We start from the raw sequence: 17,072 nt of genomic DNA, 5'->3' as shown, positions 1-17,072 counted from the left end.
CTTGGTTGTCACCGTAGGTTTCAGTAGATCACCCCTTGTTGGTAAACGTGCTTTGGCTAATGCTTGATCAATTTCTGTCCGATCGTAGCCCCTCTCTCTGAAGCGATCTGCCATTTTCTGTAAAGCTGCTTCAACATGCGTAGGATCGCTTGTAATTCTCCGTACCCGGAGCATTTGTGAAAAGGGGAGTCCCCTCTTGAGAGGGGGAGGGTGATGACTCTGAGCATCTAAGAGAGTATTCTTATCTGTGTCCTTGGTATGTATTCTAGTACACAATACATTATTTTCCTTATATACCACGGTATCCAGGAACACTATATTAGTGGCACTGTACTGGTACGTGAAGCGTATGTTTGATGGTATGAGATTCACATAATTAATAAATTCCAACAGATCATGTTCGCCCCCACCCCACAGGAGGAACACATCATCGATGAATCTAGCATAATATAAAATAGACTCAGCGTGTGGAGCATCATGTAGAAGGTGTGTCTGCTCATATGTGTCCATATAGATATTTGCATAAGATGGGGCCATATTAGACCCCATAGCAGTTCCCATGAGTTGGAGATAGTACGTTCGTTCGAATCTGAAGTAATTCTTATGTAATATAAGATCTATGAGAGTCATAAGGAACTCTGATGGAGGACCATCTCCTCGGCCGGTACTGTGTAGATGGCTCCTGACAGCTTCCATCCCCTCCTGGTGGGGGATGCTAGTGTACAAGCTTGACACGTCAAGTGTCACAAGTAAGACATCTGTTAAATCCAATGATAGTGCTGACAGTTTAGTTATGAAGTCCGTAGTATCTTTAATATATGATGACATCTGTAGGACCATAGGCTGTAGGTGAAAATCAACAAACTGTGACAGTAGGTGGCATAGTGATGACCGCGCCGAGATTATTGGTCTACCCGGCGGTGCTATGAGAGACTTATGTACCTTAGGCAAGGTGTAGAGTACGGGCATAATTGGAAAGTCAGTGGTCAAGAATTTAGCCAAATCCTCTGAGATCCAGCCATTATTTAGTCCCATTGTGATAATTGAATCGACCTCACGCTTATATACCGCTGTAGGATCTGCGGTTAGCTTTTTATAATGGTCCTGGTGGGAGAGTTGACCCAGAATCTCATTGCGGTAATAAGAGTATGGCATTATTACAATGCCTCCCCTTTGTCCGCAGGCTTAATGATAATTTCCCTTCTGTTGTTAAGGGATCTTAATGCCAGACGCTCACTCTTGGTGAGATTGTGATAGCTAATCTGACGGTTCATAACTCGTGGTTTAGTATTTGATTCAACCAGTCCCATGAAGGTGGAAATGCTATGATTGGTAATCTGCGGATCAAAAACACTTCTGGGTCTGAATATCTTAGTATCCGAATAGACGCTCAATCCTCTGCCAGTGGTATCAGACTCATCTCTCTTGTAGAAAAAGTCTTTCAATTTTAGCTGACGGTGCATCCAGTATAGGTCTACTTCCCAGTCAAAGGGCTGTTGTGCGTTAGTGGGAAAAAAAGAGAGCCCTTTATGGAGTACCGCCACCTCTTCCGGGGTGAGGGTATAGTCCGATAAATAGGGGTGAGGGTATAGTCCGATAAATTAAAGATTACCGATTCTGTGTTCTTCACCTCGCCCCTTTCGTCTTCGACTTTCGTGGTAGAGACCTTTGATTTCCAACCGCCCCTCCGGATTGGTCCCCGGCGTCTGAATCTGGTAACGGTGGTTTCTTGCCGCGATTCGGTGGTTTTGCTAAAAAAGGTTCAGTAGTGGTGTTGTCCTGGGTGTCAGATAGGTCTGTGTCACTGGTATTATATCTTGACCCTCCAAAAGCTGCCTTTCTGGATTTGGAATAGTATCTCCTTTGCCCTGGTCTACCCTGAGTGCTGTCACTAAGCCCCAAAAGCCATTTATACACTTTGCGTTCTTTATAATCAGATTTGACCTGCTTCAACTTATCCGGTTTGTATTTGATAAGGTTGGCCCTGTGTAGGTCAACTGCGGTCTGGAGTTTGTCAGTCCAATTAGTTGAAGAGTCTGATTCCAGAATGTGTCCGTGTTTGTCCTTGATGTCAGCAATGTCCTGTTTAATTTTCGTTATTTCCTTCGTGGACTGTTCAATAACCAGCAGGGTCAGGTCAAAGGAGCATTTATTTAAAATGGCCACCCACTTCTTACAGAATTCCGGATCCGTGCGTCCAAAAACCACGGGGAAGGAGTTTCTCCTTGTGGTAATGAGATAGCGTTACAGCATGAAGGTAGAAATCCACTTCTCTCTTCTTTAAGTGTATTAGATCATTATAAATATCAGAGGGTTTCTCCGGTCCAAAAACAACATCAACTGATTCTGTATAGCGTATTTTGGCTACATCCGCAGCCTAATGTTTCAGAAAGATCAGCAAATATTTCAGCTGCGTCAGCAAATTCTTCCATATCTAACAGTCCTGAGCCTCAAAGTAGTGGTATATAATCAATAATGAAAAAGCAGCTGATAAGCCGTAATGTACACACTATGGGTGCACAGTGCATAAATAGAATATGTGATAAAAAATCACTGGCACTCCAATAGAAATTCAATAATGAATAGGTGCATGTCCCATATAAATAATAAAGTATACATTACCGCATAGCAGCAAAAAGGGAGACAGCACTCAGGTGAATGAAAATAAATGTATTAAATACAGCACATAACTCCAACGTTTCGATCCCACAGGGGGATCTTCCTCAGGGTGGTGCAACAGACACAGGACAGTGAGTGACTTATATACCCCAACACCCAAGTGACATAAACATCTCCACATCATCAGAAAGCATCATCATCGGGCGACAAAACAGCTGTGTATAATACAATTTAATTAGATCATGCTCCAACTCCATGTCTGTACTTCTATTGGGGAATCCAAGTCACATGATCAAACCCAAGCTGTCAGTGGGATTGCATGTAAACAAAGATAAGGAATAAGCAAAAATACCAATATGGAGAATAGTCCTGACCGAGAGAAAGAGAAACAAATTAAAAACAAGTATTGCAATATATCCCGATGCCAGCAACCGGCTGGATCATCCACCCTCAGCTGGAGTGATGGAAATGTAGTGTTGACAGCAGGGGTCCCATTAACCTATGCCTAAGTGTAACAGCCTCAAAATCCAGAACAATAAAGTTCTTTAGGGTTTCATACAGTATGTGAGCTCACTCACATGGCATTCGGTGTCCAATAGACCAGGGAACCTCCGCTTACAGCTGCCTCTGGGTATCTTCATCACGGCTCTGCATCATGATCAATGCTGCGTGATGATGCAGATGGCCCTTTATTGCACACAAAATGTGTATAGGTATTGCCTATGTGGCAGATATTATACCGGGATGACCTCATCATGATGTATGTATGTATCACAATGTATCTTGACCAGTAACCACCAAAAATAATGGTTTAACACAATTGTCAAAAGCATCATATAGTACATAATATAAAGGACAGCATAGTCCATATGTCACATAAGAAAAATTCATAGTTTAAGATACCAGCAGGTACAGTAGAAGAGGTATATATATAAAGCTCTTTATGATAATGCCAACTTAAATAAACAGAGTAATTGATAAATTAATATAGTAGGGGGAAATGTTTATATCTGCTGAGCAGCCTAGTGTATCAGGACAACGGCTAATCAATGTAGGCATTGCATATCCATAAGCGGTCTCATTGTACAGTTCGATGCACATAATGGTCCACCTATTCAATCTCTGATGGAACGTCTGACATTAATGTTAACATGCAATTACTTTAAGTTTGAAAAACAATTTTATTTTTAACTGTCCGAAACAGCAATGGGTTTCAATGTGGCCTCGTCATTTGCAAATCTATACATGGTTAAATATGAGCAGTTGTACATCTTGAATCATCATCTATGTGGTCATTATATTGCACACTATCATCGTTATATAGATGATTTCTTTTTCTCTATGGACTGGCATATGAGCAAATTTGACAGAGTTCACAAATGGACTCAACAGCTTGGATACCCCTATTCGGTTCACAGTTAATGTTAATGATCATGAAATTAACTTTTGGATGTCTTGTGATCAAGAATGATATATAATTAATAACCATCATCTACAGTAAACCTATACTAATACCATCCTACAAGCCAACATGTTTCCTCCTTTATCCTTAAAAAATGGATTTCCATAGTCACTATTATTAAGGGTGATCAGAATTGGCAGTGATCCTGATGAAAAACTGAAGTAATTGATATTATAGCCTAAAAATTCATTAGCATGGGCTACAACGAAAAGGAAATATATATTTAAGTAATAATCCCCGAAGAACAGGGCATTATTGGCCAGTAATGCCCTGTTCTGAGGGGATTATTACTATTATAGGCTAAATGTAGACTTTTTTTCATAAATAATAGACAATTTTGTATTGTTATATAGATTTATTTATTAAAATAAAATGGTAAATACATGAAACCACCACTATATACTCTTAAGCCTTGACCCTGCTGCCTACTGCAGCGCCCGCTGTGGCGGACGCTGCACGGACGAGAGCCCTCCCCTCAATGGCGCCGGGCCTGCTGCGAGGGGGGGCCACAGCGCTGGGGCGAGAGCTGCTCCTGCTCTCAATAGAATTGAGAGCAGGACTCACAGCGAGCGATACGGCACGCCCCCCGGCGGTTCAGCCAATGAGGGCGAACCTGCCGGGTGATGTCATGGCCGCACCCCCGTCACTCCCCCGCCACGCCCCCCCCCCCGGTCTCTCTTCCTGCAGTGAGCTGCAGACCAGGTAATCGGCTGCACGCGCCGCCAATCTCGCATGCGCGCGTTGCAGAGGAGATACCGGGTCCTTAGCCTTACACTGCAGATATCTATACCCACACACTGCCGCCCCTCTGTGTACACACACACACACACACACACACACACAACACAGCACCTCTACACACACAGCAACTCTACACACACAAGCACACCACACACACAAGCACACCACACACACAAGCACACCACACACACACACTGGAGCTCCACACACACACAACACACACAACACAGTAGCTCAACACACAAACTGCTGCTACACACACACAACACAGCACCTCTTCACACACAGCAACTCTACACACACAAGCACACCACACACACACATACATTCACACACACTGGAGCTCTACACACACAACACAGCACAGCACCTCTACACACAACACAACACAGAACCTCCACACATAACACCTCTACACACACAAACTGCTGCTACACACACATACAACACAACAGCACAGCACACAGCTGCTGCTACCCTCATAAACACTGCTGCTGTTGACACACACACACACACACACACACACACACACACACACACACACACACACAGAAACTACAGCAGAAACAAACTGCAGACAGACACTCACTTGCTTTGCAGACTCACTCTTTCCCCCACTCCACCAATTCAACTGAATCTGCTCAATTCACGGAGCAAGGGGGAGGAGTCAACCCATGGCTGATACTTCGTAACCAATCCCCTGCCCTGTCTCAGAGCTGTTCCAACTTTGAGACCAATCCCCTGCCCTGTCTCAGCTGTTCTGAAAGCTGATTGGCTGGAAATAATCACATTAAAATCAATACTTTGCAAGCAGCTAAATTTCTGGACATTACTGATTGGATAATGCCCGGAATTTTAACCAATCAGAGGGCAGGAATTTCAATAATGCCCGGAATTTGACTGCTTTAGCCTATAATAATTAATAAAGCACTAAAGTTGGACCTAAATTTCCAGGAAAAATTAAAAATCAATCTTATAATATTAGATTTCCTTTCGTGTCTAAATTTTCTAATATTTCACAAAGTTTTAAAAAATCAGTGAGTACTCATTGGCATATACTTCAAACGGAACAGACCTCTGCCGTTTACACAATGTAAACCTATGTTTGCATATAAATCCTAAAGTCAGATCCTAAAGACAAATATGAACATCTACTCCCCACAAATACTTTGACTTCACGTAAAACTGGATGTTAGAAATGCCAAGGGTGCTCAACCTCCGCAATGGTCTCATACAGGGAACACATTTCAGTCCCCCTCATTCAGGAAAGCGGATGAAAATGAATCACTTTGTGACATGCCTTACCAAGTCTATTATATACTTAATTGTATGCCAATGCTGCCTTGTGTATATATTCAAGATGGACACTACTCTGAGAGAGTGAATGACAGAACACCATCCAATATTCGGTTAACCATAGCAAGAGGTGAGTCCGATAAACCGTAGGCTAAACATTTTGTCAATATGGGACATCAACTGTCTACACTGAAATACATGATTATTGGCCATGTTCCTACACCAAACAGGGGCGGTGATACTAAGAAACTACTTCTTCAAAAAGAAACACAATGGATGTCCTCATTAGGAACAATAATACCACATGGGGTAAATGAAGATTTGAATTTTGGCTGCTTCCTATAACTGTGAGGAGAGATATATTATGTAGATATGCAACTTCTTGGTGTGGGGTTCTCCAACAGGTTGATATACCAGCTTGATTGCCTAAAATCCTTCATAAGAACAGATCTGTGGTTACCAGTGCGGATTTCTTCTACAGTTCCTAAGTGATTGATTTTCCATGGATATACACTGGCGACACACTTTATTTGAGCTCGGCTAGTCCCACGAATTCGGGTATACCCGGGTGTATTGAGGTTTGTGACTGTTTTCTGCCCGAGTGCATTGAGGTATTTTCCAGCAAGGTATTGAAGCATTTTATTCCCGCTGGCTGCAATACTGCACAGTATATATATATATACTGCATTACAATTCATGAATTTATGCCATCTGGTAGACACGCGAAGCATTGCAGCCTATTAAATCCTAATCATTATCATTTAACAGATCAGCCACCCGTCAGCCAGGCATGAACCCAGGCTGGGAAGGCAAACGCAACGGGGCTTGTCAGAGGTGAGGAGCGGCGCATTCCAGGTATCTGCCAGGTACATACTGGGTATTTTCTCGAATAAAGTGTGTCGGTGCAGTAGCACAATATATGGTTCCTTGACATTTATGTCATTTAAACTAGTGCTATATAACCTATATCTACATGACAGCTCTTACGGATATGGAATGTCTACATTGATTAGTCGTTGTCTTGATACACTCGACTGCTCAGTGAATATAAACTTTTTCATCTATAATATTCATTCATGAATGACTCTAATGTATATTCAAGTTGGTGTTGTCACCAAGAGCTTTATATATACCTCTTCTACTGTACCTGGTGGTACCTTATATTATGAATTCTTCTAATGTGACATACAGTACTGCATGGACTATGCTATTATTTACATTATATGCATAACTTTCAATTATCTCTAAATGTTAGACAATTATTTTTGGTGATTTGCGGGTCGAGACACATTATAATACATGCATAAATTATGTTGAGTGCATCCCAGTATAATATCTGCCATAGTGTGTGTGTGTGTGTGTGTGTGTGTGTGTGTGTGTGTGTGTGTGTGTGTGTGTGTGTGTGTGTGTGTGTGTGTGTGTGTGTGTGTGTGTGTGTGTGTGTGTGTGTGTGTGTGTGTGTGTGTGTGTGTGTGTGTGTGTGAATAATTGGACACTGATACAAGTTTTGTTATTTCGGCTGTGTACCAAAATAAATTCAAGTTACAGTTAAATAATTAATATGGGCTTAAAGTGCAGTCTATCAGCTTTAATTTGAGGGTATTCACATCCAAATTGGAGGAAGGATTAAGGAACTACATCTCGTTAATATGTAGCTCCCTATTTTTCAAGGGACCAATAGTAATTGGACAATTGACTCAACAGCTGTTTCATAGACAGGTGCGGGCTATTCCTTTGTTATTTTATCATCAATTAAGCAGGTAAAAGGTCTGTGGTTAGCTGCTAAGGTAATGAAGCCACCTGTAAATGTTTTTTCATTGGATTGAAGACGGGGGTCTCTGGACCTGCTATTAATGCATATCAGCTGTGAAGATTCCCGGCTTCAATCAGATGCAATTGTCCTACTCGCAGTTGTCAGACTTGGATAAAAAGGTATGAATCACGCCAGTGAGACCCCTTAAACATGTGACTGCGGTGTTTAATGTCTCTAAATGCTACGTATATAAGACTAGCATTTTCCATACTCTCGTATTGATTGATAGGGTGCCAGTGATTTATTGGGTGTCAGTGATTGATTGGGTGTCTGTGATTGATTGGGTGTCTGTGATTGATTGGGTGATATTGATTGGGTGTCTGTGATTGATAGCAGGTAAGGAATTGGACTAGCATGTGGAAGGTCCTGGGATCGATTCCTGCATATGTATTATGAAATGCATATACTGTACAGTCTCTCAATCACTCACACACTATATACACATTCAATATCACTCACACACTATATACACAGTCAATCAATAACAGTCACCCAATCAATGTCACCTTATAAATCAATCACATTCACCCAATCAATCACAGACACCCAATCAACATCACCCTATCAATCACAGACACACAATCAATCAATGTCACCCATTGTTTATGATAATTATCAATTACATTTATCATTTATTTACATTACAATCAGTATGATTTAGTTGATCACTCCCTACCCCTCCCTCTTTTTTGCTAATGTCACCCAATCAATCAATGTCACCCAATCAATCAATCAATGTCACCCAATCAATCACAGACACCCAATCAATCACTGACACCCAATCAATGATTCTTTTTCAAGAGAATCTATAAGTATTTTACTGTGTATTTTTGTCATGTTGGATGTAGCATTGGGCTTCTCTGTCGTTTGTTGTATACATATGCCACGCTCAATAGCACTCCTTTTTGACACATATATATATTTTGTGGGGCCTCAGGGGTTCCCTAAAAGAGCTTGCTGGGGTTTTGTGTTTTGTTAAATACAGTAGGACAAGAAGCAGTTTTCTAATGTAATTATCAAATAGATAGCTCAAATCGATGTAGAAGTTCCAGTACAGTCTCACAGCAAACGCATCCCACTTTGAAAATACAATATATGGCAGTGCACAGAAAAAAAATAAAACATTTTATAAATAAATAAAAAACTAAATTTAATCAATCTTACATTTGGGAATTGAAAAGAAATCTTTACAAAAGCTTGTGTCACGCAATAATTACCACGAGAAACCATTGTGAATAGATATTTTGTCATAATAATTAAAGTCGGGGAAATTAATAATCGCACGCATCGAATATCACAATCTGTCAGCTTTATAAAAATGCCAATAAAATGCCAAGAAAGGAAAGGTTTTTCAAGCTAAGTTCTGCTAGTGAATTAACCCTGTTGGTTGAATTAGAGAATATAGATGTTTGAAAGTATACATGCATGCATATACAGTATGTATATCTATTTATAAATAGTGTCATCCAAGTAGATAGCGCTTTACAGCAGTGATACACGTGACATAATAATATAACACATAATGGGAATAAGTGCTTCAGACATGAAAGTAACATTAGAAAAGGAAGTCGCTGCTCCGAAGAGCTTACAATCTAAGTGCAGTAAATAGTTCATAATCTTTAGTCAATACATAGTTGGAAATATGTTCAATAGTGGATTTATAATTATAAACTTAATTAATAATAATTACATATTAACATTGGCAATGGTTTATTGTCTCAATAGAGCAGAAGAAGTGAGCAGACAAATAACAAGGACGGCCTAAAAGATAACAGTGAAGGTTTCTGGATACAAATGAGATGTGAAGACTACTTGTCCTGGTCTTGTCATTGGCTATGGATTTTCACACTCCTCGGTTTTTGCTTTGATATGCAATTTCACCTTTTCCTTAAGGGCTAATCTATAGTGTACGCGCTTGCAACGCCGTGCGCGCGTGGCAGTTTTAGTTGGCTGAGGTTAGTCAGCCTTTCTACAGTATAATGGTGCTGCATGTGCGCACTGTAGTGTGCGTGGAACCGTCCGACAGGGGGAAAGATGACTAAAATAAAGAATTTGCGCCGCTACCGCTGCTGAAATGTATCTATCTATATGTGTGTATATGTGTGTGTGTATGTATGCATGTATGTATGTGTATGTACAATGTTAATAAATTTATTAACGTATTTATTTAAAATGTATTTATAACACACACACATATACACACACATACACACACACACTACCTTTCCAGCCTGTTGCACGGACTCCATACACACAAAAAGTGTGCGTCAAATGCACGCGCGTTCGCACAGTCACGAGCACGGGTGCACATACTATAGAATGGCCCTAACTCTTAACCAGAAAGATGACTGCCAGAAACAATGCTGATTTACCCCCCAAAGGAAAGAGGCTATGTGCCGTTTTTATGGTCATCAGAAGACATGCTCTGATTTGCATTACTTCATTTTAGTACTGGTAAAGGGTACAAATCCGAGGAGAAACAGTTTAATTTTACTAACTATATTACAGTTTACTCATACGTCAAGGTCCCCATTAAAGTGACAGCATATGTGATTATTGTTATCAATGGTAAAACATAACACTTTAAAATGTTTAAAGGAGGTAATGAGAGGATTTAGCAGAATAGTTGCAAGGCAACATAAAGATTTCAGTGTGTTATTCAGGAACAGTGAAATGCAGCACGGGAATGGTGGAAGCTGGTGTACAGTAAATTTATTGCAATACGAGATCAATCGTATTCACAGTCACAATATCAATCAATGTCACCCAATCAATCAATGTCACCATATATATATATACAGTGTTCGACAAATCACCCAAAAATCTACTCGCCCAACCAAAAAATCTACTCGCCACCTAGTCCCGCCCCCAACCCCGCCCCTAGTCCCACCCCCCAACCCTAGTCCCGCCCCCAACCCCGCTTTAAAATAAAATATATAAATAAAATACATTTAATAAATTCCTAGTCAGAACAACATTCGTTTTTGACATAAATGTATTTATTGTATTACATTATACTACAATTAGTCCTTGTTACGTGTGTGTGTGCGTGTAAATGTCGGATCTAGAAATAAAAGCCTGTTGTGAATGACTAGTTTCCTGAACCCCTTAACCAGTGTCTGGACGTCGCCGCTTCACAATATCTAAAGCAGCAATCCCGCCTGGGATATTACCTGATCCGCAGTCCCTCAATGTCCAGGTACCCTCATTCCCGCAATGTTATACATTGGAGGGGATGTGTTCCCTACCTCTCTTCTGGGTTAGGGGGGGTTCCGATGTCTTCTGTGTGAAGCTTGAGTCAGATCTGGAAGAAAGTGTGGGGGAGAGAGAGAGAGAGAGAGAGAGAGAGAGAGAGAGAGAGAGAGAGAGAGAGAGAGAGAGAGAGAGAGAGAGAGAGAGAGAGAGAGAGAGAGAGAGTGGGGGAGAGAGAGAGAGAGTGTGTGGGGGAGAGAGAGAGAGAGTGTGGGGGAGAGAGAGAGAGTATGGGGGAGAGAGAGAGAGTATGGGGGAGAGAGATAGAGAGAGTATGGGGGAGAGAGAGTGTGGGGGAGAGAGAGAGTGTGGGGGAGAGAGAGAGTGGGGGGGAGAGAGAAAGTGGGCGGAGAGAGTGACTGACTGGGGGGGGGGTGACTGACTGGGGGGGGGGGGTGACTTGCTGGGGGGGTGACTGACTGGGGGGTTACTGACTGGGGAGGGTGACTGACTGGGGGGGGGTGACTGACTGGGGGGGGTGACTGACTGTCACACACATACACATACTCCCATACACACATACACACACTCCCATACACACATACACATTCATTCACACACACACTCTCCCACACACACACACAGGGGAGGAAAGGCCGCGACCAGCACGACGCTCCTCCCCCACCCACCCGCGCCCATCTCCCACTCGTGGGGGGGCAGGCCGACATCCCCCCCCCAATCAGCAGGGTGGGTTTGTCAGCTTATGTGGCGAGGTATCCCCCAGCGGGCGTCCCAGGGGACAGTCAGCCCCGCCGTAGCCGCCACTGCCCAACATCCCCCCCTTCTCATGCGATGGCTGCGCTGTCATGAAGCTAGCTGGCGCATGGGAGGCACGTGGTGAGGGGTGAGGGCCGAGACCCCCTCCGCACGCCAACCGGGCTGCAGCAGCGTGGACCTCCCGCCCTGGGCAGCGATCGGTGGATCCAGGGGAAGGGGACAGGAGCAGGGGACAGGAACAGGGGACAGGAGGGGAAGGGGACAGGAGCAGGGGACAGGAGCAGGGGACAGGAGCAGGTGACAGGAGCAGGGGACAGGAACAGGGGACAGGAGCAGGGGACAGGAGAGCTGCCCCGGTGGGGAGTAGGGAGCCATGTGGGGACCAGGGGGGTCGCAGGGAAGGAGCAGAGGGGCCGCAGCATGGCGAGTACTTACCCTCCAACAGATGTCCGGGCTGAAAGAATGGCCGCTCATTGGGGGCAGGCTCATATAGAGCCTGGCCGTGCGCCCACAAAGCCTGGGAGTACGCGCCAATCAGCTGTCAGGTAGGGGGAGGTTTTTTTTTTTTCAGCGCGAGCAGGGAAATTTAAAAAAAAAACACGTGTGCTGCTTGGGCCAATATTTACTTGCCCGGGGGTAAAATCTACACGCCCCGGGCGTGTAAATGTACAGGATTGTTGAATACTGTATACACTGTATATGTATATTAGGGTTTTTTTTGTTTAAACATTCAATGCTTTATTTCTATTGGACACAGATGGGAATTGAACATGAATGCACAAACACATACGATGCAGGGATCAAACCCAGGACCTTGCTAATCCAATTCCTTACCTGCTATGCCACAGGATTTGTGTGACAAAACAGACTCTAAAAATATGTATGTATATAAGAGGTGTGCGTGTGTATGAGTGAATGAGTGAGTTCGAGTGTGTGTGTATATATATATATAAAAAATAAAAAGTTCACTTGTGAGCACATTCACAAGTCTTAGGCAGGTCTGCAACCCTCCCTTTCACCATTATCCCCAACATATCCAACTCCTTACCTGCTACGCCACAGGATTTGGGTGAGAAAACAGACTCTATAAATATGTATATATATATTAGAGGTGCGTGTGTGTGTGCGTGTGCGTGTGTATGAGTGCGTGAGTGAGTTTGAGTGTGTATATATAAAAAATAAAAAGTTCACTTGTGAGCACATTCACAAGTCTTAGGCAGGTCTGCAACCCTGCCTTTCACCATTATCCCCAGCATGCAGAGCTTCCACTGCAGCAATGGATTCTGGTAAATTACATGAAAATGAGCACACAGGACTCTAAAATCACCCTTTTGTCACACCAACCCTGTGGCGTAGCAGGTAAGGAATTGGACTAGCATGTGGAAGATCATGGGATCGATTCCTGCATATGTATTATGAAATGCATACACAGTCTCTCAATCTCTCACACACTATATACACATTCAATGTCACTCACACAATCAAGCAATCACAGTCACCCAATCAATCACAGTCACCCAATCAATCACAGACACTCAATCAATGATGGGCTGGATTTCGAACTCCTGTTGTCCTGGTTCAATGGGGGGGGAGGGTGAAGAGAGGGATGAGCGAATTGTTTGCTTTGGATAAACGGTTTCAAGAGTGAAACATGGAAGACGGGTGAAATTTTCATAGAGGGAGGCAAGCAAAGCTGATAGGCCACAGGATTAATTTGTCTCAGAATTGTTGGCCCGTAAACGAGAGAGCACCATCTTGTTATGGAGAATGTGTTCCTCAAAGGTTTTGGAAAAAATGAAGATATCATCCAAGTAGATAATCACAAAAGAATTCAATAGATCATGAAAAACCTCATTCATAAAGTCTTTTAAGACTGCAGGGGCATTGCACAACACAAACGGCATCACCAGGTACTCATAGTGCCCGCTGCGCATGTTGAACGCGGTCTTCCACTCGTATCCACTATGGATGCGAATCAGGTTATATGCCCCTCGTAGATCAAGTTTAGAGAAAATCGTCGGACCCTGCAGCCTATCGAAGAGCTCCGGGATAAGAGGCAAAGGGTAGCGATTCTTGATAGTAATCTTGTTTAGGCCACGGAAATCGATGCACGGGCGAAGCGTCCCATCTTTCTTTTTTACAAAGAAGAATCCTGCTCCGGCGGGAGAAGTGGACTTCCGGATGAAGCCTTTTTAGAGGTTTTCTGTGATATACTCGGACATGGCGTCCGTCTCAGGCAAAGATAAGGGATATGACCTGGCTTTAGTAAAAGGGGCACCCGGAATTAAGTCAATCGGGCAGACGAAAGGACGATGAGGGGGAAGCTCCTCGGATTTGGCCTTACTGAAGACATCCAGGAACTCCGAATAGACTTCCGGTAGGGTGGCGTCTTGCGGGAGGGCGGTTTCCAAGACGGCCAATACTGCAGCAGATGGAGAAGACAATTCCACCTGGGAGGATCTCAATTGAACGGGAACCTCGGAGATCCAATCGATGATGGGATTGTGTAGTTGCAGCCATGGTAAGCCCAGAATGATTTGAACGGAAGGGTGACATCAAAAGAAATTAGTTCTAAATGTCCATCATTCATAGAAAGTTCAATGGGAAATGTCTCTAAGGAAATAAAGGCTGACTGCAAGGGTCGACCATCGATAGACTCCAATCCAACCGGAAAGGCCTTCTCCCGGAGTGGAATGTTGTGCTGGTTAGCAAAAGCCTGATTTATGAAATTCCCTCCGGATCCCGAATCGAGGAAGGCCAGAGTGGGGGTTTGAATAATGGCGTACTTAAGGAGGACAGGTAGTAAGAGGCGTTTGGGAAGGCCCTGTGCAAGAGAGGGAAAAGAATAGATGGTACCCAGTGAGATTCCCTCATACTCACTGGGCGTTGGCATTTCCCAGCCTCAAGGGACAATGCGGTAGGATATGTCCAGGAGATCCACAATAGAAGCACAGGCCCTCGTTTCTGCGACGTAATTGCTCCATAGAAGGAAGTTGATGACTGCCCAGTTGCATGGGTTCCGGAGCGTCCAATGCTGGTAGAACAAGAGCAGGAGACCTGGAATTAGAAGAGCTGGAAACAGAAGTACGAGGACATTGACGTTCAGCCCGCCTCTCCAGGAGTCTTTGATCCACCCTGATGCATAAAGCGATTAAGGCCTCCAGTGAGGATGGCCTCTCACGAGCCGCCAGCTCGTCCTTTAAGGATTCCGAAAGACCCTGCCAGAAAGCAGCGGAAAGCGCCTTGTCGTTCCAATCAGTCACAGCCGTGATAGTCTGGAACTCCAGAGCATAACGAGCCACTGATCTCCGACCCTGCGAAATATGGAACAGGGAGGAAGCATCCATATTACTAGGTCCAGGGGTGTCAAAGACTAAATGAAATTCTCTTTTAAAGTTATGGAAATTGTAAGTGAGTTAAGGTTTCAGCTCCCAGATTGGAGAAGCTCAGGCTAGGGCGTCCCCGGTGAGAAGGGAAAAAACATAAGCTACCTTGGTACGATCCGTGGGAAAGCGAGAAGGTGACAATTCGAATTGTATCTCGCACTGATTCAAAAACCCACGGCATGCAAGCGGCTCCTCTGCGTATTTACTGGGCCTAGGGATACGCATCTCCGAAGACCCTGTTCCTTCACGGGAGACAGTGGGAGAGATAACAGAACTGGAGACATTAACCTGGGGAATCTGGACGGTTAAGGTAGCAACCTGTTGGTTAAGAGCGGTGACCTGGTTGTCCAAGAAGGTAAAGTGTTTGGATATGGTAGTTAGGGTAGCTTCCACCTCAGGGGGGTTTGGGTCTGATGGGCTCTGCATAATGTAACGCTCGTCCTGCCCACAAGCCAGACAAGACCCCAGGACTGAGGTGTAAAGGAGTAATACCACACACCTAACAGTAAACGGGGGCACGGCCAGAGTGTGGAAGTAGCGTAGATGGTCCGGGTAACAAAAATAGAAAAGGTACCGTACTTGCCAACTCCAGCGGTGGAAGGTAAAGTCCATAAGCCAATGGTCGTGGGATGGAGAGCAGCGTAGTAGAGTGTCCGTAAGCCTGGGTCATGGAGTAGAGAGAGCAGAGTAGTAGATTGTCCGTAAGCCGTGTCCAGGGGATATAGAAGTCTGCAAGGTAGAAAGTCCAAAGCCAAATCCAAGGGGTTCCAGAGAGCAGCGTAAACGAAGTCCAAAGCCAAAGGTCAAAATCCAGGGAGGTCAGCAGAATATCCAGGGACAGGAACAGGGACTGAAAGAGAGAAGGGGCCAGGCAACAGCAGACAGCACCAAGGTACAGAAGCTATGCAGAGCAAGGAGGAATAGGGAGCTGGGACCTATCAGAGGAAGGGGAGGGATGGAGGAGCGGCTCGAGTGAGGACCTGATAGGGGAGAAGTGTCTGGGAGGCTGGGGCCTATCAGAGTGAGGGGAGGAGCGGCCCAGGGGAGGACCTGATAGGGGAGAAGTGCCTGAGAAGCTGGGGCCTGTCAGAGCAAGGGGAAGAGCGGAGGAGTGGCCCGGGGAAGGATCTGATAGGGGAGAAGGGCCTGGGGGTCTGACCTGATGGAGCAGGGGCAGGGAAGCGCGTGATGCGCGCTCCGCGTAAGAGGAGGCGGAGTCAGGCACCCGGCACCAGCAAATAAAGGCCTGGGTCCGCGCCGTAAGGGTGACGTGCGCGACCCAGAAGTGCGGGGGCAGCCGTGGAGGGGGCCACAAGGAGTGAGCCGGGGAGCCTGGGCGGCACGGATCAAAGGTAAGGAGGCGCTGGAAGCGGGTGTACCCGCAGCGCAGATCCTTACAGTATGTTATTGAGTCCAGGCTATTCCCATGAACTAAAACTCGTATCACTGGGCTGAGTGAAAAGGAAATCCTAAGAAAGATCTGCATGAACCTTAAAAAGTTAATTAAACTACAGATGTACAGTATCTGAAGCAAAAATGTACCAGGATGCAATTGACAACTTTGGTAAAACATTTTATATGTAAGATCATTCATATAAAAAGTACACCCAAAGCAGATTTTCCAACTTCATTTGCAAAAAATACACCATTGTGTAAGAAAGATTTAAAAATTTTAATTAAATTAAAAGTTATTATTCTCGCTAACTGAGACTATGCTTTCTTTTTTTTCCTTTCTTCATTTCCCACCTTCTTTATAATATAGAAACAAAGTGCAAATCTACATCTG

The sequence above is a fragment of the Ascaphus truei genome, chromosome 3 (assembly GCF_040206685.1).
Source record: "Ascaphus truei isolate aAscTru1 chromosome 3, aAscTru1.hap1, whole genome shotgun sequence".
NCBI lineage: Eukaryota > Metazoa > Chordata > Amphibia > Anura > Ascaphidae > Ascaphus > Ascaphus truei.
This window is presented reverse-complemented; position numbering follows the sequence as displayed.